At 38.0% G+C, this 22,664-nt stretch overlaps 1 long non-coding RNA gene across 1 annotated transcript; it reads left to right on the forward strand.

Moving 5' to 3' along the window:
• The first annotated feature begins 3,508 nt into the window (after positions 1-3,508).
• LOC150076584 (uncharacterized) lies at positions 3,509-22,426 on the forward strand. Its single transcript, XR_016547788.1, has 3 exons — positions 3,509-3,601; positions 15,821-15,959; positions 21,048-22,426. It is a non-coding gene; the product is annotated as an uncharacterized LOC150076584 (long non-coding RNA).
• Positions 22,427-22,664: the final 238 nt, after the last annotated feature.

A 22,664-nucleotide genomic window follows, 5' to 3' on the forward strand; every position in this document is an offset into this window, starting at 1 on the left:
TAGATAGTTCGGTGCCACCTTTCTGGACAGGGTGCACTAACACTCGCACGAGTCTTGTGAAGGGAAATATGGAGTTATAAAGTGTGGATGAACTAGTTCCCAGGAAGCGCTTAGGTGAAGCGTGATGATGATGATAAACGTGGAGGTGCGGAGCCTCATTTTGGATATTGTTCTTGCATTCGCCATATTATAGTGTGAAGTCAACTGTCGCACAGTGAACTGCCGTTGATCCCGTTCAATGTGCTTCACCATTCGCTCACACGAACACAGACCTTGCGTAATCCATTACAGTTTTGTCGGCGGGAGATGTTTTGGAGTGTTCGACACCATTCTTTATATACACCTTAACCCTAGCGGTCAGTGAACAACCGACAAGGCATCCCGTTTGTGATATGGAAGTACCCGACGGACGAGTTTCCACAATCATGTCCTTTCGTAACTCCGTGATATCTTTACTACGTCCCATAACTGCTACTTTATCACTTTGGCCACATGCAAATCACCACTGGTCAAGCGTACGATGTGTGGGGGGGGGAAATAAATGTTTATACTTATATTTTTTTATCTTATTTATATTATTATATCTTTTGTAATAAACCCCTCCCCACTTGCGCATCTGACTATTATTTTACAGAAAATTCCAAGTTCAAGGGGAAAGCTCCTTAATGTGTTTAATTCCCTTTGGATAGACTTTTACTCAGAACAACAAAGAAACCACACAAATGTTGTATATACAAATCAGTTTATTAAACATATTTACATGAGCATAATGAAAACCAAATATTAATTGAATTTATACACATGACAACATGATTAGGTCTCACCTACATGTGTATATATATATATCATGTTCATACATTAGTAAAAATCATTTACAAGCTAATATCAATCCCATTCCATTCTAGAAATACTTAATGCTGCCTCAATTAAACAAGAAATATCATAATCCTTTCCATTCCTTCCTACATATACTTAATACTGCATTCTTTAAACACTATTAACAAGGGTTATCAATTCCATTTGCCTTTCATCCTACATATATTTAATACTGCATCAATTAAACAAGAAATATCAATTCTATTCCATTCCTTCTTACCTATATTTGATACTGCATCAATTAAACAAGAAATATCAATTCCATTCCATTCACTCCTTTCATATACTAATAACTCTTTTAGGAATTTTTGTTAATGTTACACCTTCAATACCAATCATTCTTACTCTGAAGATCAATTTGAGTGTCTATACTCGTATCCTCTGATTTATATAATACTTTCTTCTTGCCTAGAGATATAATTGACAGACTTTCTCTAATCAAAGTTAACTTATACAATTGAAATTATCTTTCAAACTAGCGTTTGTCCATTTGGTCATGACAACAACAACGTTAGGTCATTAAACTCTTACTGGACCCTTACATTACAACAGGGCCTACATACAGTAATATAATTATTCCTAATGTCTCTCCTATTCTTCCCTTCCAAAATTTCTTTAATTATACATCATCTAAAACAATACGATTATCATACAAAATTTGTATATCTATCTATTCCCTTTTGTTTAACGTCTTCCAACACTAATTCTTCACTAACCTATCCTTACATTATGTACTTTGTATATTTCTCACATTATCTTTCTTAAATTTCTTTTAATTCATTATCAGTGTCCTTACAGTCCTTTATATATGTATGAGGGCACTAATATAATCTAGCCACTTACTTATTGAACTCGGCGTGACGTTGCCCTATGTCTTTCCGTCTTTCCCGTCAGGTTCTGCTTATCTTTTTCTATCAGGGGCGACGTCTTACTTTTCTCGAAGAATTAGGCACTGGTAATTGTGCTGCGAGGTGGTTCCAGCTCCATTTTATTCGGCCCGCTTGATGCTCCTCTCCTGTTTCGGAATGGCTTTATCTCCTTACTCTTCCTAACACTCAGAAACTCAGGTGCTGCTACACATAATTTCCAAGACGACGTAACCCTCAATTTTTAACTGTTGCTCACTTCTTTTATTTACCCTGACCAAAATCTTAACTGCTGTGTCCGCTGACTATTTCCATTTCTAAAAAAACATCACAAAAACAACCCACACAACCACATAGCTCCACACAGGTCTCTCCTCGTCCTTCTCCTTTTTCCCAACACTAATCTTTACTACAACTCCTCAACTTACTCACACTGACTCACTATCTCATCTTCAACTGGTCAGCACTTGCTCAACTCTGACCGACTAAAACATTTCTCCCCTTCTTCCTCACACCGACAAAATTTTTACTTTTTCTTAGACCATTTTAGTTCACACCGCCAAAACTCAACTTAGTGTCTTAAACCATGTTTTCTCACCCCACAAAAAAATCTCAACTTTTTGTCTCTTGCCACACTTTCACTGCCTTTTTCCTACATCTTAGTGCCGATTTCGTCACGCCCATTTCCTAGTGACTTCACCAATCTAACATTTACTTTCGCTTTCATCTCATTTCATTTGTTGAAAAAACCCCTTATTCCGCCGGCCCAGTAGCACGTGATTCACAATACCCCTCTCCTTTTTTATTTCTTTGTTGACATCCGTTGAGCTCTTTCATGTAGGCCGAATGTATCAAAACAACTCCTCCTGTGTCATCACAGCTTGTCTCTATAGCACTTCAGAAAAACCACAAAATGTGACACTGCGTCTATTTTTAGAAACTACTGTGTGCGTTTTGCCGAATGCGTTTCCGGTGCGTGACCTCTCATAAACCTAAGTTGATTGTCGCACCGTACCCCCTGCTGGGTATTGCCATAGTATTTTCTGACAGTTCTCAGTTTTAACGGATGTAAAGCTAATTTTTCTGTTTACATTCCTACTACCTTTTAATTTTACAATTCTTAATGAATAATTCTTGTTATTGAAACTGATGCTATTACCATTTCTCCCAACGGCAAGAATCCAAAAAGGAAAACTAACTTCAGAAGTCAAAAAAAATATTTTATTTTTGTAAGATTTTCAGATCTTACAGATGTTCTTCAGCTTGTTATACTGCGCGCTATGCGGCACAGTCCATTACGAATGGGGTGGTCCTAATTCAGTGATCACTGAGTGTATATAATGGGGATGAAGAAAGTGAGCCATGTCCTCGCTGGCAAGTTTTCTAGCTAATAATTTCAAGCATCAGTTAATTAATAAGGAGGAGTTGAGCTCTTTAAATTGCCCGTGCCAATCATACGCAAGTTCGTCTGCAAAATTTATTGAATAATTTATCTGCCAAGATAAATATAGTATAAAATATATTTATCTTGGCAGAAAATAAGGGGAGCTTGAAATTTCGCAAATTTGACGTGAGAATTAATATAACAAAACAGAACAGTTTAAATATTATCTTTGTGAAATTTGAACGACAGTAAACATTAAACCCACGCGACAGATAGTGATTTGCTAATTCCGATTTCGTACAGGAAACCGGTTCTTGCACACTTCCTGGTTTCGAAGAATCTACGCTTCATTTTCGAGAAACAGCGAATGTGATGACCTCATTCAATGGTGGAAAGTCAATTGACGGACATAATTCTGTTATAGAACCCCATCTTTTCAAGGCTTTGTGTGCGCCTAGGATCGTAGAAAAGCGAGGTAAGAATTAAATGAGCTCTTGCGTTTGTAATTGCAGTAACCCTTGCAGTTGTTAAACTTAAATATTTGTTGTTTATTAATTAATAAATTAAATTAGCTGACAATCATTTTCATTCAATCACGGTTCTCTCTCTTGAGCCTTTACAACTAATGAGTCCCTACTGCAGTTCTCGCCGAACTGAGAAAGATTCGTTACGCTTCGAGAACAGTTGGCTGTTAAGAAATCTGTGACAATCTTTTATAATATTGGTGATTAAATTCGCCTCAGTTCGTTGAAAACAGGGACGTTGCTCTGAGTTAGATAAGGCAGGTTTTCCGAAGAGTTCCGAGCCTCGAAATCGGTTAATTAATGGCAGTGAGACTCGAATACTAGAAGAAAATGCAGATGTTATTTTGGTACCGTTCTGTTCTTTTAAACAGTGTTGTCATGGAGCGATATTATTAAGTGAACCTAGGATAAATGGAAGCATCGAAGGTCAACGATATCTAGTTTCGTTAGCTTACTGCTTCTTGTAATCTTGGCACTCATTCTTAGGTTTTTCAGCTAAGTCGATGTGAGTGAACAGAATGCCTCTGGTTGTGAAGAAAAAAACAGATTGATTGGTAACGGGGGGGGGGAAGGAGGTTGTGCGTTTTCATGGGAGGAGAGCAAACTCCAGCGAAACAAATATGTGGAGTAGGCATTTTAAACTTGTAAAAGTCATGGCATTTGGTTCTTCGTGACAGTGTTGGTGGTTAAGAGAGAAGAGTTCCCCTTGAGTTTAAAGTTATTTCAGGTTTTGCTCCGTTCGCGCAATATGGATCTTTACGTGCATTTATGGCCCTGCCCATCGTACACACAATAGTGTACGATGGGCAGGGCCGCCGCAATTGGGTAGGCGAAGTAAGCGTCGCATACTGGCGGCAGTTCAAGAGGGCGCCAAAAAAACTTTCTACTTTTACAAGTAAATAAATAAATTTTCTGTTTATACTCCGGGACGACCAATCGGTCAGAGGAGTTCAGAAGATATACAGAATACAAGAAACAGCACCGTATTCAGCAGTCACAGGTTTGAACCCCGCTCACTCAAGGCGCGTGTACTTATGCACCCGCGCACCTGACCACTAGGCTACGGTGGACTTGTGTATGTTAATTAAACTCTTTATTTAACGAACTTCTTTATAGCGAATTTTTCTATTTAGCGATAAGCGCAATATAACATATTCTTTTATTTCGCTCAAAGCGTTTCATAATTTCGTTTTTTTCCTCTATCGATAGAGGCGGAATGGCCTTACCAGGAAAATCCCGGTGGGCCAGAGGCTGGTGTGATTTTGGCCATAAACAATATGAACACCATATGGCAACGGTGGGCAAATGCGGCTCTCAGAGCCGCATGCGGCTTTTCGTTGAGTTAAGTGCGGCTCCCATTGAAAATTTAAATGCGGTTTTTTTTTTATTATTTCAGAACTTTTTTCATTGAATCTTGTTAAATTAACTAAGTAACTAATATTTTGTTATACGGATTTTACGTTGTGTTTATTATTTTTTTTTTATGTCTAGATATTTTGCTATATTTATTTTGATTATAAATAAATCCGCGCACATTTACACTGTTGGCGCCATCAGCCAGCAGTGCTTTTTCAAAAAATCTGGTAAGTAGACTTTTTTATTAAGCAATTTAAACTTGTTTACCGAGTGTGATTTTTCCTCGCCGTAAATTAATTTAATTATTTTGTTTCAATTTCAGACTTTGGAATTAAATTTATTTAAATTTTTTGATAACATGACGTCAGAAAATATCAAAAAACGAAAATACGAACAAGAAAATAGAATCTTTCAAGAAGAATGGTAGAAAATTTTGCTTTTGTTGACAATAATGGAAAGCCGTTGTCTTATTTATAAAGTTACAATTGCAGACTACAAAGTAAGCAATTTACGTCGACATTACGAAGTAAGTCATCCCTACTTTTCAACTCAATATCCACCAGATTGCAATTAAGTCCTTGCAATCTGGTCTTCATTAGCAACAAGGACTCTTGCCTTCTTTTAGTCGCGAAGATGACAGAGCAAACGAAGCTAGTTTTTTGATAACTTGGAATATTGCTCGTGCCAAACGTCCATATGGAGAAGGAGAATATATTAAAAGAAACTTCGAAGAAGTGGTTAAAGTTTTGAATCCAGATTATACAAAACTGCATAAATTGATCGCACAGGTTCCTATGTCACGCCGTTCAACTGATCGTCGTATTGGTGCAATTAGTAAAAATGTTGAAAATAGTTTGTTGTGTGATTTGAAAAATTGTACAGCATTTAGTTTAGCTCTCGACGAGTCTACAGACATTCAGGATGTTCCACAGTTGGCTGATTTTGTCCGCTATGTATCTGCAGACGTAAATGTGAATGAAGAAATGCTAGACCTAGTAGTTCTTATCGAAACAACTCGCGGTCTCGATGTTAGAAATGCGCTTTATGAAGTAATGAACAGGTTTGAATTGCCTCGTGATAAACTTGAAGTGTTGCGACTGACGAAGTGCCTGCAATGATATGGAAAAACCAAGGTCTCATTGGTCTTTTAAACAACGATCCTAAAATTCCACGTTTCTTACCTCTTCACTGCATAATTCACCGCGAGCATCTCATAGCGAAGTACTTCAAATACGAAAATGTGTGGAAGATTGTTTTGCAGATTGTGAATTTAATTAGAACAAATGCCAAAACACAACGTCAATTTAAGAACTTTTTAGAAGAGTTGCGAAACAGATGAATTGCTCAGTGATTTATCCCTATGGTGTGTTGTAAGATGGCTGTCAACTTTACAATGTTATGAGCCGTTTTTTGGAACTCCTAAATCCTATCATAACATTTCGAAAAGAAAAAGGAAAAAAATACCCAGAATTAGAAAATGAAACTTGGCTTTCTGACTTAATGTTCCCTACAGACATTATAGAACATTTGCAAAAACTTAATTTGGCTTTACAAGGAAAGGAAAAAATTATTATTGATTTGTCACAAACTGTATTTAGTTTTGAAGCTAAATTTCGGCTTTTTGTGTACGATCTTAAGAACAAAATATTTAATCATTTTCCACGAGTAAAAGCAAATATAAATTAATATCAAAGAAGAACAGTTAGACGAATACAAAGAAAAATTGGAAGAATTGCAAGAAGATTTCAAACATAGATTTGAAAAGTTTGAAATCTATATTTGCATATTTTGTGAACCCATTTATTTGCGATATTATTGAAGATGGATTTCCAATTTCTGAAATAATACTTGTTGAAAAAGCGGCTGGGGAATTGGAGTTATTAGAGATGAAAGAGGATCAGGCATTGCAAATGCAGCATAAATCTACTTCTATAATTGAATTTTAGAAACTAGTACCAGAATCAAAATATCCAAATTTTAAAGAAAGCTGCTTGCCGTCTAATTTCAATTTTTGGTACAACATATTGCTGCGAATCTTTGTACTCCACAATGAAGTTCGTGAAGTCGAAATATCGTTCGCAGTTGACCAATCATCATCTCACTGAATTGCTGCGAACGGCTTTAACAAATTTTACGCCAAATTTCAAAGATTTGACTAAAGGTGTTCGTTAAACGTTATACTTTTTATTAATGCATTTTTATTATTAAAATTTAGAAATAATTATTTTGTATTTTCTTTCTCTTAATTATATTTTCTGATATATGTATACTTTACATAGCACTTAAGACTTGTGTAGAATCTGTATTTAATACTATGTAACTATGGTGTGGCTCTTTCAATACTGTATATGAAAAACCGGAATGCGGCTCTCATTGACGTCATGCGTGCCCACCCCTGCCATATGGCCATTCTTACTGGGTTTTCTCCAGTAAGAATTTTTCACAGTCTATCGGTATTGCTTTCTTTTTCTCTCTGAATCTGTAGTATCTTCACCAGCAGCTTCATTTTCACACTTTTCCAAAGTATTTTACTCATTTTCAGAGATTAAAACATTCTCTCAGATATGCCAGACAAGCTGTACTTGCTACCTGGGAGTCTAAAACGCTGATGGAACTGATATTCGGGTGACACTCAAGTCAAGTGGACCCAATTTCGGCGAAGTCCGGACGGTCTGTGACAGCCAAATCCTCTGCTTGCACCTTCACGATGGTGGGACTGTTAGTAATCCTGGGTATAACCTCCATGCACAAGCACATGGTGGGTGACCACCCAGGTGTGAACCAACGTAAGCAGGGGTCGAGGTGTGGCGCCCACACCACATGGAGGAACGCCGCCCCTCTATGTTACCAGGCAGTACTAGGTGGTAGATGACTCTCATCAAACGGTGAAATACCACCACTTTGCTTATTGGAGGCTTGAAGTGGTGGAACCCATGTTTAGTCTCTAGAGCTAAGTTCCGGTCAACCCTTCCCTATCTCTTCCATCATGCAGTATGATTGATGACTTTTGAGGTTATGATGAACGTCGTGGCGAGATCCAATATTCCTTACATTTCGAGGGTACAGCTCTAAAACGGTTTTCGCAGGCCGGCCGCTAGTTAGTACACCGGACCGAACCTATTGGTAACTCTCTAGGAGGCTTCCGGATCAGCTAGTGTATAATCTTGCTACCTCTACTCTGCCAGATAGTGACTGGAGGGAGTCCGAGTAGTGTGTATGCGGGGAGCATTGTCGAGGCCACGTTATGTCAAGGATCTGGGTATATTCTTACCACATGTACACCATATCCAAAAATTTCATTACTTCATACAGCATATCCCACCCACTTTTTCTTACTATTGAATACACCATGAATTGTCAAACTAATAGAACAAGCTTATCTGCGAAAAGATCTAAACCTCCCAAGGACTTCCTAATTCATTTCACAAATATACGTGGTCTCAATTCTAATCTCAACGATGTCCATTTCCACTTGCAGTCTGCCAAACCACATGTACTTTTTCTGACAGAATCTCAGTTATCGGTTGATTCAACTACTGCTCATCTCAGATGCCCAAATTATTCGCTGTATGATTCCTTTCGCCTCAAAGGTGGTACTTGTGCATATGTCCGTTCTGATATTCCTTGTCAGAGACTTGGCAATTTGGAATCTCCTCTCTTCGATCTTCTCTGGCTTAAAATCTCTCTACCTCATTGTGTAAAATTCATCTGTTGTCTCTACCGTTCTCCCAACTCCACTAATCACTTGGAGCTCTTTGACTTCCTCTCTTTGCAACTTGACTTTCTCCAGTCCAACTTTCCTAACAGTGAGGTAATTTTCCTTGGTGATTTTAACGTTCACAACTCCAGCTGGCTTCCGTTTTCTAGTCACACCGACCCAGCAGGTCGAGATGCTGAGGCTTTTGCAATTACTAATGACCTAGCACAGATTGTTCATTTACCTACAAGAATACCGGACAATCCGAATCATACAGCCAATACGCTTGATCTTTTTCTCACAAACAACCCTTCTAAGTACACGGTCGAAGTGAGAGGTCCTTTAGGCACTTCAGATCACAACTTGGTGATTGTCTCTTCTCCAGTGGAACCTTTATCTCATGGCTATTCCCAACCTCGTGTTGTTTGGCATTACAAGAATGCAAAATGGGATGACCTGCGTGACTTCTTTTCTTCTTTTCCTTGGTCGGATTACTGTTTCAAAACTTCTGATGTCAACGTTTGCTCAGATCGTGTCAGTGAAATTATTCTTGCAGGAATGGAATCCTTTATCCCACACTCCACTTTAAAATCTCATCCTTTATCTAAACCTTGGTTTTCCAATAAATGTGCTAAGGCTGTTCAAGAGAAGAATGTTGCATATCGTAATTGGCTTGTTTCTAATTCTTCAGTTTCTTTTTCAGCCTACACCAAGGCTCGCAACAATTGTAAAGCAGTTATTAATCAGTCCAAACTAGAGTTTGAACAGGCTAAGAGTAGAAAACTTGCTTCTTGCCCTAATGGTAGCCGAGCATTCTGGTCTCTTGCCAAAGCTATTGGCCGCAACTTTTGCCCATCTCTGCTTCCACCTCTGTCCAAACCAGATGGTTCTGTTGTCACTTCAGCCAAGGATAAAGCTGACCTGCTAGCATCCCATTTTTCTTCCAGCTCATGTATTAATGAACTTGGTAAAACACCTCCCACCATTCCCAACACGGTCCATTCAATGCCTCCTGTGGTCTTCCGTCAAAAGGATATCAGAAGGATTTTGATGAATCTTGATGCTAAGAAAGCTCCAGGTCCTGATGGTATTTCTCCACTTGTTCTAAAAATCTGTGCTCCTGAACTTACTCCTATTCTTTGCCGCCTTTTTTCACTTTCTTATTCCAAAGGTGTTTTTCCTTCTGCTTGGAAATTTGCTCATATCCAGCCAGTTCCTAAAAAGGGTGACAAATCCCTCCCATCCAATTATCGTCCCATTGCAATTACTTCTACTCTTTCTAAAGTAATGGAGAAATCAATTAACCGCCAACTCTTAAACTACCTAGAAACCTTCCGTCTGATCAACGATCACCAGTATGGATTCCGCCAGTGTCGATCCACTGGTGATATCCTGGCTTATGTTACCCATTTATGGACTAATTCAATGGAAAGGTTCGGTGAAACACAAGTAGTTGCTCTTGACATCTCAAAGGCTTTTGATCGTGTTTGGCATAAAGGTCTTCTAAACAAGCTTCCATCTTATGGTTTGCCAACTGTTTTTAGTAATTGGTTATCCAGTTTTCTCTCTGATCGCTCACTGAGGGTGATGGTAGATGGCTCTCTGTCTTCTAACTTCTCCACTAATGCCGGTGTCCCACAAGGTTCAGTTCTTTCCCCCACTCTTTTCCTCTTGTATATCAATGACCTTCTTCCATTGACTGGAAATCCTATCCATAGTTTTGCCGATGATAGCACATTGCATTCAACTTTCCGTTTTGAGAAATCTTGTCCTGCTCAATCAGCTTCAACTTCTCGAAAATCTGCTACCAATTCCTTAAATGCCGATCTTCAGGTAATTCTCCAGTGGGGCAAAGACAACTTAGTTGATTTCAACCCTTCTAAAACTCAGTCTTGTCTTATATCTCGCAAAAAGGATTCTTCTGCTCCTATGCTTATCTTTAGTGACACTCCAATTTCTAGGCAAAAGGATATATCTCTTTTGGGGATTACCCTGACTTCTAATCTCTCTTGGCACAAGCACATTACAAATATTGCTTCCTCTGCATCAAAAAAACTTGGTTTTCTCTTTCGCTCTCGGCGTTACTTTTCTTCCAAACAGCTGCTCACTCTGTATAAATCGCAAATCCGCCCTGCCATGGAATATTGTTCCCACATTTGGGGTGGTGCCCCCAAAACCTCTCTCAGGCTTCTTGATTCCATTCAGAAGAGGGCAGTTAGGTTAATTAATGACTCATCTCTAACAGAGTCTCTCCACTCTCTTTCTCATAGACGCACTGTTTCTGCTGCTTGCCTCTTTTACAGATACTTCCATGGGCACTGTTCTTCTGAATTGGCTTCTATAATTCCCGCTCTCTCTTTCAAAACAGTCCGAACACGTGCCGCCACCAGCCAACATCCATTTACTGTCCAACTTCAAACCCACAGAACCAACTTTTCATCTTCCTCATTTATTCATTCAACTGCCGTTTTCTGGAACAACCTTCCTTCATACGTATTTCCTGAAAATTACAATCTACAGAAGTTCAAGTCCAATGTCAACAAATATCTTCTTTCGTCTTCTCAACCTCCAACCCAAGCACGGTACCAAGTACTATAGGTTCTAATACCTCTCGTGTTTGGGGTTCACATAAAAAAAAAAAAAAAAAAAAAAACAATTTCAGTATAAAAAGGACAAAAATGAGGAGCACGCTTGATACACATAAAGCTGCACGCTTGTAGTTACTGAATAAACAAAGCAGTAAAGACAGAAACACACTGTTATCCCCCCCCTCCACCCTATCTCACATTTTACTAAAACACATTTCTGGAGGTCACTACCGTAAAACGATAAAAACAATTTCCAGTTGCGTTCCTGCAGGCGGAATCTGTTACAAACTGGTAGTAAACTCGATCTAATTGCATTTGCGATAATACCGATAGCTGCAATTGTACGTTTTTATGTCGAAATGTGTTTCCCCTTCACCCAAATCTTCAGTCGTATGAAAAACATAAACACATTTTCAGAAACTTCTCTTCTTTCAGTTCGGGTGTTCCCGAATTCGACTGCCATTTCTTGCAAACGCGAAGGCGAATCGTGCACAAGCGAATTCGGTTGGTTACAAAACAAATGAACGCAAAAAAAGTGAATGAAACAAATAATTCATATTTAATACACCTTAAATTCTTCTTAACTACTCTTACTTAAGCTGTATGAAGAAATTCTTCTTCGATACCCTTAAAGATAATATTATTCCATTTGAATTGTTACAATATATTTTTAAAAGCGGTTTTACGGATACTTTTCCAAATGTAGCAGTTGCACTAAACATTTTTCTAACTTCACCAGTTTCAGCAGCGTCAGGTGAACTGAGTTTTTCCAAATTAAAATTAATCAAAAATTATTTACGATTGACAATGTGTGAACAACGACTTTCTAATTTGGCAATAATTTCAATACAACATGACCTTTTGGAAAAAAATAAACATAAATGAAATAATTAATAAATTCGCGTTTCTTAAAGCAAGGAAACATAAATTTGTATAATTTTTTTATTATTGTGATAGAATACGATTACTGTGATTTAGAATTTAAAGTTTATATCCGGAATTTCAGAATGATTTTGTTATTTTTGCTTGTGTCGTTGTATTATATGTGAGATATTTTGTAATTATTTTCTCTTTTAATAAATGAATGCTATTTAATTTACGCCTCATTTTATTTTTTAATCCAAACATTTTGGGGCGACAAATTTGATTTCGCATACTGGGGGCCCTGACGAGGAGTATCAAAACAATTAATGAGATTCATTTCATAAAACGCGACTTGTCAGCACTGCGAACGCGTACCGCATACCAGCTTGTAGGTGGAACGTCCCTCTAATAAGAGTAGTCACCTCACGTTGCGTTCAGTGTGTCGAGTCATCGTGAAATAAGCAACCACGTGTTCATCGTAGGCATCACGAAAAATGAAGTGGAAGAATTAATAATAAGATTCTTTATTAACATAAATTTTATACACTAGTGATTCCTTACACAGAAAGCCAGAGGAATCTTACAATTAGTTGTTTATACAAGTGATTTTGATTTATAAAAAAAAAAATAAAATAAAATAAATAAATAAGTAAAATAATAATAATAACTAAATAATAATTAATAGATCAAAGCAAAGATAATAGTCAAAATGTAAAAATGAACGAAGTAGTAATTACAGCGAAAAAGGAATACAAGTTGAGCAGAACATGAAATGACATCGGCTAGCTAAGATCGGCACTTACACAAATGTCCTTTACAAACAGCAAGATGGGACAAGATGCCATCTCGATATGCCTTGTCTATCGTCCACAGGTCGATGTCGATGTTGAGCGAGTTGAGAGTGTCCAGAGTCACATTAGGGAAGTATCTTTTGAAATTCTGTAACCGCTGGAGCCTTGAGCATAAGGAGGGAGTACTACGGAGATGTCTGCCTGGCAAACGCCAACCAACCGTGGTACAGATGGTGATGTGATCCTGCTTAGCTGAGCACAGATGAAGGAATGACTTTATTATTAGCACATGGGCTCTGTGGACTATGGGCGTATATTGCAGGTTGCAGCAGAGAGTAGATTTAGATGTTGTGTAGATCTGGTGCGACCACAAGTTGGCCCACTTCAGCATCCAGAATTCGAGGCCCCACAGTTTCCTGAGGCTGGTGGGTGGTGCCGCCGACCAAACTTCCACGGCATAGGAGAGTACACTACAGAAATAAGTTGCGATGTACTTCTTGATTATTTTCTTATTGTGCGTTTTGCACAGATCAATTTTCATTCCCCAGAACGCTCTCAGGGCTTTGGAATACTGAGCTTGGATTTGTTTATTATAGGTGAGGTTGGCATCAAGGATTACTCCTAGGAAATTGACACTGTCTGTGGGAATCAGGACATTTCCTGCCAATACCGGAAGTAGAGAAGATGCAGTATCAGTAGAAGTCGTCCGACTTGGCATAAAGATAAGATAGTTTGACTTCTCTGGATTGACTGACAGGCAAAAATTTAGCATACTTATAGAATGTATTTAGGTAGCTGTTTACAGATTCAGAAGCGGTTTGTCTTTCTTGTGAAGGAACAACATGGCGTTTGCATGGCAAGTAGCAAACAATATCATCAGCATACGATAGGAAGGCTGGAATTTGATCCATTAGTGGAACGAATATTGCTGCAAATAACAAGGCAGAGAGACAACCACCTTGTGGGATCCCTACTTCGACGCTTTTAGTGACTTTAACGCCATCGCCTTTGAAGTGAAGCATTCTCCTAGATAGCAAATTATTGAGGATCTCGAGCATATTTCCGGATATCCCGTAGAATCTCTCAAGTAAGGCAAGAAGGGGTGTTATTTGGACTGAGTCGAAAGCAGATTTCATGTAGAGAAAAATGGTGTGAAGATCTTCGTTGTCATTCCAGGCCTAAAGTATTTTCTGTGATAATGACTGTAAGCAGGTTACCATAGATCTATTAGGCATGGCATAATGGGTGTGTTCTGGCCTATGCGCAAAGATTGCGAGTGCTACATCATTATAGATGCATCGAGCCAAGTTACGCAATCAAGTTTGTGTAAAACTCAACTAAATGTGACAGAAAGGTACGAAAATTTAAAAAAAAAGCCTTCGAGAGATCGTTTCATCCCGGGCCCAAGTTTTCCAATGACATACCACCACTTTGGAAGGCCGTTGAAGATGAACCACGCACAGAGAAGCCTGTCTCGGCACAAACAGTAGAAAATATGAAGGGGGCTCTGATTGTGTCTGATCGTTGGTTGTCCGTGACATTTATGGCAGATGAGCTGAACATGAGTCACCGAGCCGTCCATGACATTTTAACAGAGCATTTGGGCGTGCCATGAACAGCTGTATGCATGCTCAAAATTTGGGCGAAAAAGGTGTCAAAAACACAAAGGGCATTTGCCTTAACAAAAAGATGGAGTGAGGAAAGTATACGATAAACACTCCACGTCCAAAGAAAGGGTAAATGAGCAAATCCAGAATCAAATCAATGTCTGTGGGTTTTTTTTTTTTTTTTTTGTCATCAGCGTGGAGTGGCGCGCAGAGATTTCTTACCTCAAGATAAAACTGTCAAACAAACTTTCTACCGAGAAGGTTTTGAACAGCTTTCAAAAACGGTTCTGAATGTTGAGTCTGAAACGTCCAAAAACTAGATTTTGCATGACGACAATGCACTCTGCCACTGCGCGATGTCTATTAATTACCAGTGATTCCTTCTGCTACAATATACGATATATGAATGACCTGTATGTGTGGCCAGTATGACAAAAATAAATAAATAATTTCTGGATTTTCTATTGGTCCGAGCAAAATTTGTAAAGTAAAATTTTTGAAAGCTCAACAAATTGTTCTAAGATAGAGAAATTCAAAATTTCACGAAAATCTATCCACCTGGAGTCAAATTGTTACGTGCGGACAGACGGATGGACATAGTGAAAACGATAAGCGCATTATGTATAGCTAATATTCCTTAATAATAATTATTATTATTATTTATTTATCCCTATTTTATGTTTCACTTTTTTGGGAGATAACAGTAAAAAGGGAAGGAGGGAGGGAGGGAGAACACATAACCCAATGGCTTTTTAGGGGGTGCTCTCTTAAAAAACAATGACTATACAAATATACAATTGAAAGATGTACAGTTCTGAAATTGTACAGTTAATGTTCAACAGAAAACAACATTACCAACAACAACTAACTTGAAAGTCGAGGATTTTCTCTGTGTGAGAGCGAAGAAATTTGGTTTGAACATTTCGCAAACATTTCGCTCATTCTAAAGGAATAAAACGAAGTTCTTTTTACTGGAATTCAAGTTTATAATTTGAACAATTCAGTTATAATTCAGTAATAGTTTTATAATTCAGCTAAAAATGTATAATTATTCACTAAATATAGTCTTCACGGGGAACCATGAATATCTATATTCAGTACCTCGCAGTCAAATAAACTGCAAATAGTTCAATGAATTAATTCATCTTGAATGAATACTCCGTACAAACTTCATTCGCCAGAAAATGTGTTTTTAATCAAAACTTATCAGTTTAACATAGTGTTAACTTATTCACCAATTGCATTTAATCGTAACAACATATTTCAGGTCACTGATGAAAATTGCTTGAAGTAATTTTGAAAGGAAATGCAAAAACGAATAAAATTTGTTTCACCCATGAGGTTCGTGATACTATCAATGCTCGTGTGTGTTGCACGCAGTGCTGCGCCCCCGATTCCAATTTTTGGTAAGTTTGTCTCTGAACATCAGTTTTATTTTTAATAATAATATAATAATATATAATATAATAATATAATATAATAATAATATATAATATATATAATATAATATATAATATAATAAATAATATAATAATATATAATAATTAATAATATATAATATAATAATATAATAATATACCTTATTCGGTGCAAATGAGCTTTCGAATAAATTGGAGGTAGCTCAAGAATTACAAACAAAACGATTGCAAAAGAGAAAAAACACATTATAATTAAGTCTGCTGATGATCCCATTACTGATCCCAAGGAAGTTTGCAAGGTTCCTTGTTAGAATTCAGAATAACAAAATGTTATTCTGAATTCTAAAAAGAATTCTTAATATTTGAATTCTTATCATTTCTTATTCTGTAATTCAGAATAGCAAAATGTTATTCTGAATTACAGAATAAGAAATGATATTCTGAATCACAATTCCAAACTACAGTAGGGATTATGCCGTTATCTTCAACGCACTTACGGCTGCAGGTTTATGGCGCTGCTGATTTTGGGTTTTTCCGGGAATTACGTATATTGAGTTTTCCAGGAAGTAGACAGGATTACGGACATATTAGTATGCAAATTACAACGTTTCGCCCAAATGCTGAGAAAACTTTTGAAAAAAATGTTGTGCATATCACTTCATTTTTATGATTGGTTGAACTCGCACGTGATCATAGTTGTATTTTAGTTACCTTTAGCCACGGGCTTGGTGTTATTACAATTTCTATATCTTTAAATGGATTGCTCGTGTTAGATTTTGTGAATTTTTCAACCCTCCATTCAGTTTCTTGTGTTGTTGTTATTAAAGTGGAGAAGAAACTTCCAGAATTGATAAAATATTTGCAACAAAAGAAAAACAACGAATCAGCGATTGTGGCTCTGCGTAGCATACAATTTGAAATACAATCCATTCTCGTTCAGCTGTGTTCAGTGTGTAAAATTTTACTCAGGTGAAATTCGGTGTACTCTGCTAAAACTCGGTGAATGGCTTTGTATGTTAAGATTAAATTATGATTTAAATTCCTTGTATTTTGCTTTTGAACTTTCTCTTTTGTGTTTAGTATGTTCAACGATATTCACTACGTTAAACTCGATGATTTCGATGTGCAAACTTTATCAAATGAAACTACATCCATTCAAAAACGCCTGCAGCTTTTACAGGAGGAAGTGGCCATCTTCAAACTTATGGGTGATGTTGTTGTTTTACGTTTATATCGATGTCGTGATGTGTTCATAAAGAGAACTTTTCTATATCAATTCTTTCTTGAACGGCTCTGAGGATGAACATTTCACAGATATATATATATATATATATATATATATATATATATATATATATATATATGAACTGCATTTAAAGACTGCATATCCCTGAGGTTGTTCGTGAATTTGACGGGGAAAAGAAGAGTCGAGGACTCTTCTCACAATTTGATTCTTATCAAATATTTAATGCTGTAAATTCTATGAACTGAGATTGATGTTGTCAGACAAACCACGTGCTCATTTTTATTATTAATTTTCTTGAGGACTGTCATTGAAGAGAGCTGTGTTCAAATTTTATCAAAATAATGGTTCATTTGTGAATAATTTTGTTAACATATTCAATAAAATACGTCATTCATTTTGAATGACGTATTTTCGTTCAAAATCTGTGTTTGTTTCGTGAATAGACTTGTTGATTACACACAAATAATGATTAAAAATATTGCTTATGAATGCTCAAATACTATCATTGCTTTTAGAATAACAGATTAACTAAAATAATTGTGTTCAAATAATACCATTGATTAATTTGTTGCTTATATTTCTATATTCATGAATACTTTAAAAATAATTATGTTCAAATAATATCATTAATTAAAAAAAATGCCTTCAGATAATTAAATGTCACACTGTTCAAAATAACACTAATAAATTTATTGGTTAAATATTCATTAATTTAAAAATAAAATAACATTAATTTGCAAAATAAAAATATTTAAAGAAAAAAAAAAAACAGTTCATTCTAATAATATTTTTGCAGTGTCGTATATAACTGCATCAATAGCCCAGTGGTTAAAGCAGTAATTGGATCTAGGTTCAAATCACCTGTGAAATTTTTTTTAATGAAAAAAAAAACCTGTGGTGCCATCCAGCAGCAAAATTTAAAATAAAAAAATAAATAACCCTGTTCGGCGAGCGCAAAGGATCATGGGAGCAACACATCAGTGTCCAGATACGCGCAAAGCATCATGGAATAGGAAAAATATTGGAGATCGGGGATGATCTCCAATATTCAAATAAAGCATCATGAGAGACAAAATCGGTTCAAAGTGCTTCGACGGCTGCGCCCTCTATAGGGGAGGGATAGACCCCGCTGTCAAATTTTGTCCGAAGTGTCTATGACGCTATCCGCGCCCAAGGACCATGGGAGCCAAATCAAAGTGCCAGTACTACTACTTACCAGTCATTTGCCGTAGCGAGTCTGCATCCACGGTAATGAGAATATGTGGCGTACATATTGTCGATTCGACTTGATTGTATATCGCAACACTACCAGATCGCACTAAAGGTCTTTTTTATTGTGTGTTACGTTTGTATCCTCGAACATCAACGTTTTCATCATTTTCAAGCCATGTTTCATTTAATGCCAAGATATTCGATTCCATGAGAATTGGATCGGTCGCAATGTCTTCACTGTGAAGTTTCAACCTCTGTGTATTCAACAATACCATTCTGAAACTCGACAAAGCAACTTGAGCCTAAAATTGTAATTCGATTGTAGAGAGTGTTTCCAAACGTTAATTCAAACGTTTCAACTCTCTTCGAAGATCTTGCATCTTAGGTGCGTTACAACCGCGAGCATGCTAGAATGTAAAGTTGTCTTTCTGATTTCTGACGTACAGGCCATCGACTCTTATCGTAATCGAATACGATTTCTTTGAAAGTTCCACCCTGAGATTTATGAACCGTCATGGCACAAGCTTCAATCGAAGGAAATTGTATTCTTTTGGATTTAAGCATTTTGCTTTTGAAAGATACTGTGGCGGAACGTCTCGTAATCGGAGTCCAGCCAGATTTTAATCCGCCACGATGCGAAAATATGTGTGGGCGAGACTTGAGACGACTCTTAGTTCCAACATTTTTGCTTTTGAAATGAAACCGCAATCTTTTGATTTCTGTTTCTTCCCTCTCAACGTGCTGTAAGTTCCAATCGCTTCATTGATCAAACCATCTTCAACATCGATGTAAGGTTTACCAGTCGATAGATGCAATACGTATGGCAAACCTCCGGACTCTGCTACGCTCATTTGATGGAGTTTTGTTCGCATACTAGTCAACTGTTCATGACTCTTGTAACCGGTGAAGTGATCGTCGGCTGTACAATCGATGGCGGTGTTTCCTTACAACGCTTGAGCGTTATATTGAACAACATCGTTGTTACGATGAAACAAAAAAAAATTCATTTTTTTTTTTTTTTTTTTTTTTTTTCATTTATTGAGTAAAGTGGCCCCTAGCCAAAAAAAAATCTGGCAAATCCGCCATACATATTGAAATAGTATAGTACAGTATACAATTATTAGCAATACAAACTTCACATTCACATCACAAATTAACTGTACTGTGCAATGGTCATCCCCTCAGCTACAGCACGACAACCTGGCAAGTAGGCTACATCAGAAACCGATGATGAGACACTTTCATAGTGAGCACAAGCATCACATCCTTGAGACTGATTATCGCCGGTATTCTCCAAAAGACAAAGTTCAACGAAGCGCCATCTACCAGCAGCCAGAGAGCTCAACAGAAGTTACTCATATTAAACCAGCAAAACCAAGCTGGAAGAAGGTTTTATTGCAGGATCAAATCCAAGGAAAACAACTAAGGCTTCTTGCCAACTGCATTTGGTACTTGTTCCATGACAAAGTCTCGTGTTCTAAATCGACTTTCGATTAACTTCTTTTCTTCAACGTCTAACGTTTCGCCGTTTCCAATTTTAGTTAATATGCCGGAGAATACTACATCACTCTGTCTCATCACTGGAACCAGTGGAAAGAAACTGAGAGACTGCCGAAAATTGCACCACCGAAGGAATTCTTATGAGGCTTGAATATTTGTCTTGCATTAACTGGCGGCAACTGACGCAAATCTCCGCAATATATGATATCTAAACCACCAAACTCTCGATCGAATTCTCCGGTGATCTCTTGCAGTCTGGCGTTGATCGTATGCAAAATGGCAGGTCCGATCATGCTAACTTCATCGTGAATACTGCTTGAACGTTTTGAAACGCTTTACGATAGAGATGCAACATTTCTCGAGAAAGACCACCATGTATTCACGTCACACCAACTTTGAACGCCGAATGAACTGTAGTACCGTTGACCGCTACGTCTGCCTTCCCCATCGACGCGCAGGCGACGAATTCGTTGTTAAGCGAGTTGTGCGCCTGACTTAAGCGATTGTAAGTTTCCATCATAATTTTCAAGGTCTTGCCACAGCCTGCTGGACCAGTAAAGAATATTTGAAGCGGTGTTGTGTTAGCTCGATCTGTTATTCGATGTATAACTTCAAGATCAACTCCCGTTGTTCTCTCTTCGTCATTCGAACCAACTTGCAACGTCGCTCGTCATAATATTATCTCGCCGACGTACCACAGCGGATAGCTAGTTTGCCGAAATCATTTCAATATCATCATTGTTCTCTTGAAGTCTAGCAACCTGAAGAACTAGCAACCTCTGCGATTCGACTTTGAACATATTCCTCGCATTTCGCTCGAGCATCCTCTTTATAGTCCATTTCGATGCAGAGCTTTCTACAATACTCTTTTCACTTTTCTTGACAGCTAAGCGCCGTAGGGCACCCCCAGCATAGACGTTATTCACGTCCAAAGTTATAATAACATTACTGCTCAGCTAAAGCGAAATTATTCTGCATATACAGAGAACGAATATGTACAATTTCAGTTCATTCATTATTTTGTTGACCGTAGTAAATGCTGTTAATTTGGGTATTTTTAGAAATAAGATTTATGAGTTTAGTAACATATTAAATGAATAAAATTTATTTTATTTCAGAGCAATGTTCGTGGTGCGAGCACGTGTTCTGTTATGCTCCCCCTATTCAAAAATGCACCTTTAATGTAGAATGCGGAGTGGGAATGTTGTGCTGCCAGTGTGGATGCATCATGGATTGTCATCCTGATCCTGAATTGAACCACTGTTGATAAAATCAGACAGGGAAATTATTCCAAAATCATTTAAGCATTCCGTTTCGAAAAATCTACGAGTAGGAGTTTTTCGATGAGTTTAAGAACTGTGTGGACAGAAATCATGTGTTACCTACTTAATAACCAGTAGATTCACCTTCAGCCAGGATAAGGGCAGTCAAATGGCGAGGCATTGAGCCCATTAGTTCACGAAAACGTTCTACAGACATTACTATTGATGCTTACTGCATCGCTGTTCATAATTCCATCGGATTCCTGGATGCAGAATCCATAGCTTGAACACAGCATAACAAAGATTCTCCACAAGGCTAATGTCCGGTGAACGGGGAGACAATTCCATTGTGCTAAAATCTGCGCGATGCTCATCGAATCATATTCTAGTCATCACAGCTATGTGGTGAGGTGCATTGTCCTGCTGGAAGGGTCCATTGCCCTGTGGGTGCACGATGACCATGAAGGGATGTAGATGATCTGCAAGGATGGACACGTAACCTGGACCGTTCAGGGATGCGTCTAGACGTACCAGATGTCCCAACGTTTGCCAGTTCAACACGCTCCAGACCATTACCGACCGTCCCCATTCCTGAACAGTTCCTTGTTGACGTGACGACGGGTGCATAACTTCGTGCGGTTTTCTCCAAATACGCCTTCTGCTCGAAATAACTGGAAACGGGACTCATCAGATTTGGAGACCCGTCTCCAATCATCCAAAGTCCAGTGCCGCTGTTCTTTCGACCAGTTGAGGCGTAGAGTATTGTACCGTCGTGTTGGCAATGGGACTCTGGTGGGTCGGCGGCTCCCATAATCTATTGCGGTTAATGATCACCTGATGGTCTTGGTATTGACGATTCTGGTACCTCCCTCGTTGAAGTCGGCGGTGATTTGTGCCACTGTCGCTCTCCGGTTGGATGAAATAATGCGCGACGGACGTCGACGGCCACGTTCATCCACCACCTTTTTCCGCCCACAGCGTTGTCCACGATGAGATGTTATTCCGGAAATGGCATATTCTTGATACTATGAAACGGGGATAGTGAAATTTCTGTACCACCTCGGCGATAGTGACCCATGCGTCAGGCGCCCACTATCATCCCTCTTTCAAAGTCGGTTAACTCACGAAGTTTATCCATACTGACATCGAAATACCATCTACGTGAATGCGGTGTACTTATATACCTGCCAAGCTGTGGACACGTCACATAGCACAGGAACCAGGTATATCATGAATTTCTGTCCTTCCAGTGTATCTTATAATAAAATAAAAAAAAAAAAGGTATTCACTATTCCTTTTTAATTCGTTGTGTAAAACATTAAAATTTTAATAATTTTCTTATTGTGATGTTTCTGAATGCAATCGCTATTTGATCTTTTCCAGCACGTATCAAAATATCTAGGAAAAGCGGTCATACACTGCCTCATCATTAATACCTGGACGGCCCTCCGTTGATAACTGGTCACGTCCAAC

The sequence above is a fragment of the Mastigoproctus giganteus genome, chromosome 13, assembly GCF_048544385.1.
Source record: "Mastigoproctus giganteus isolate SK-2022 chromosome 13, ASM4854438v1, whole genome shotgun sequence".
NCBI classification, from domain to species: Eukaryota; Metazoa; Arthropoda; class Arachnida; order Uropygi; family Thelyphonidae; genus Mastigoproctus; species Mastigoproctus giganteus.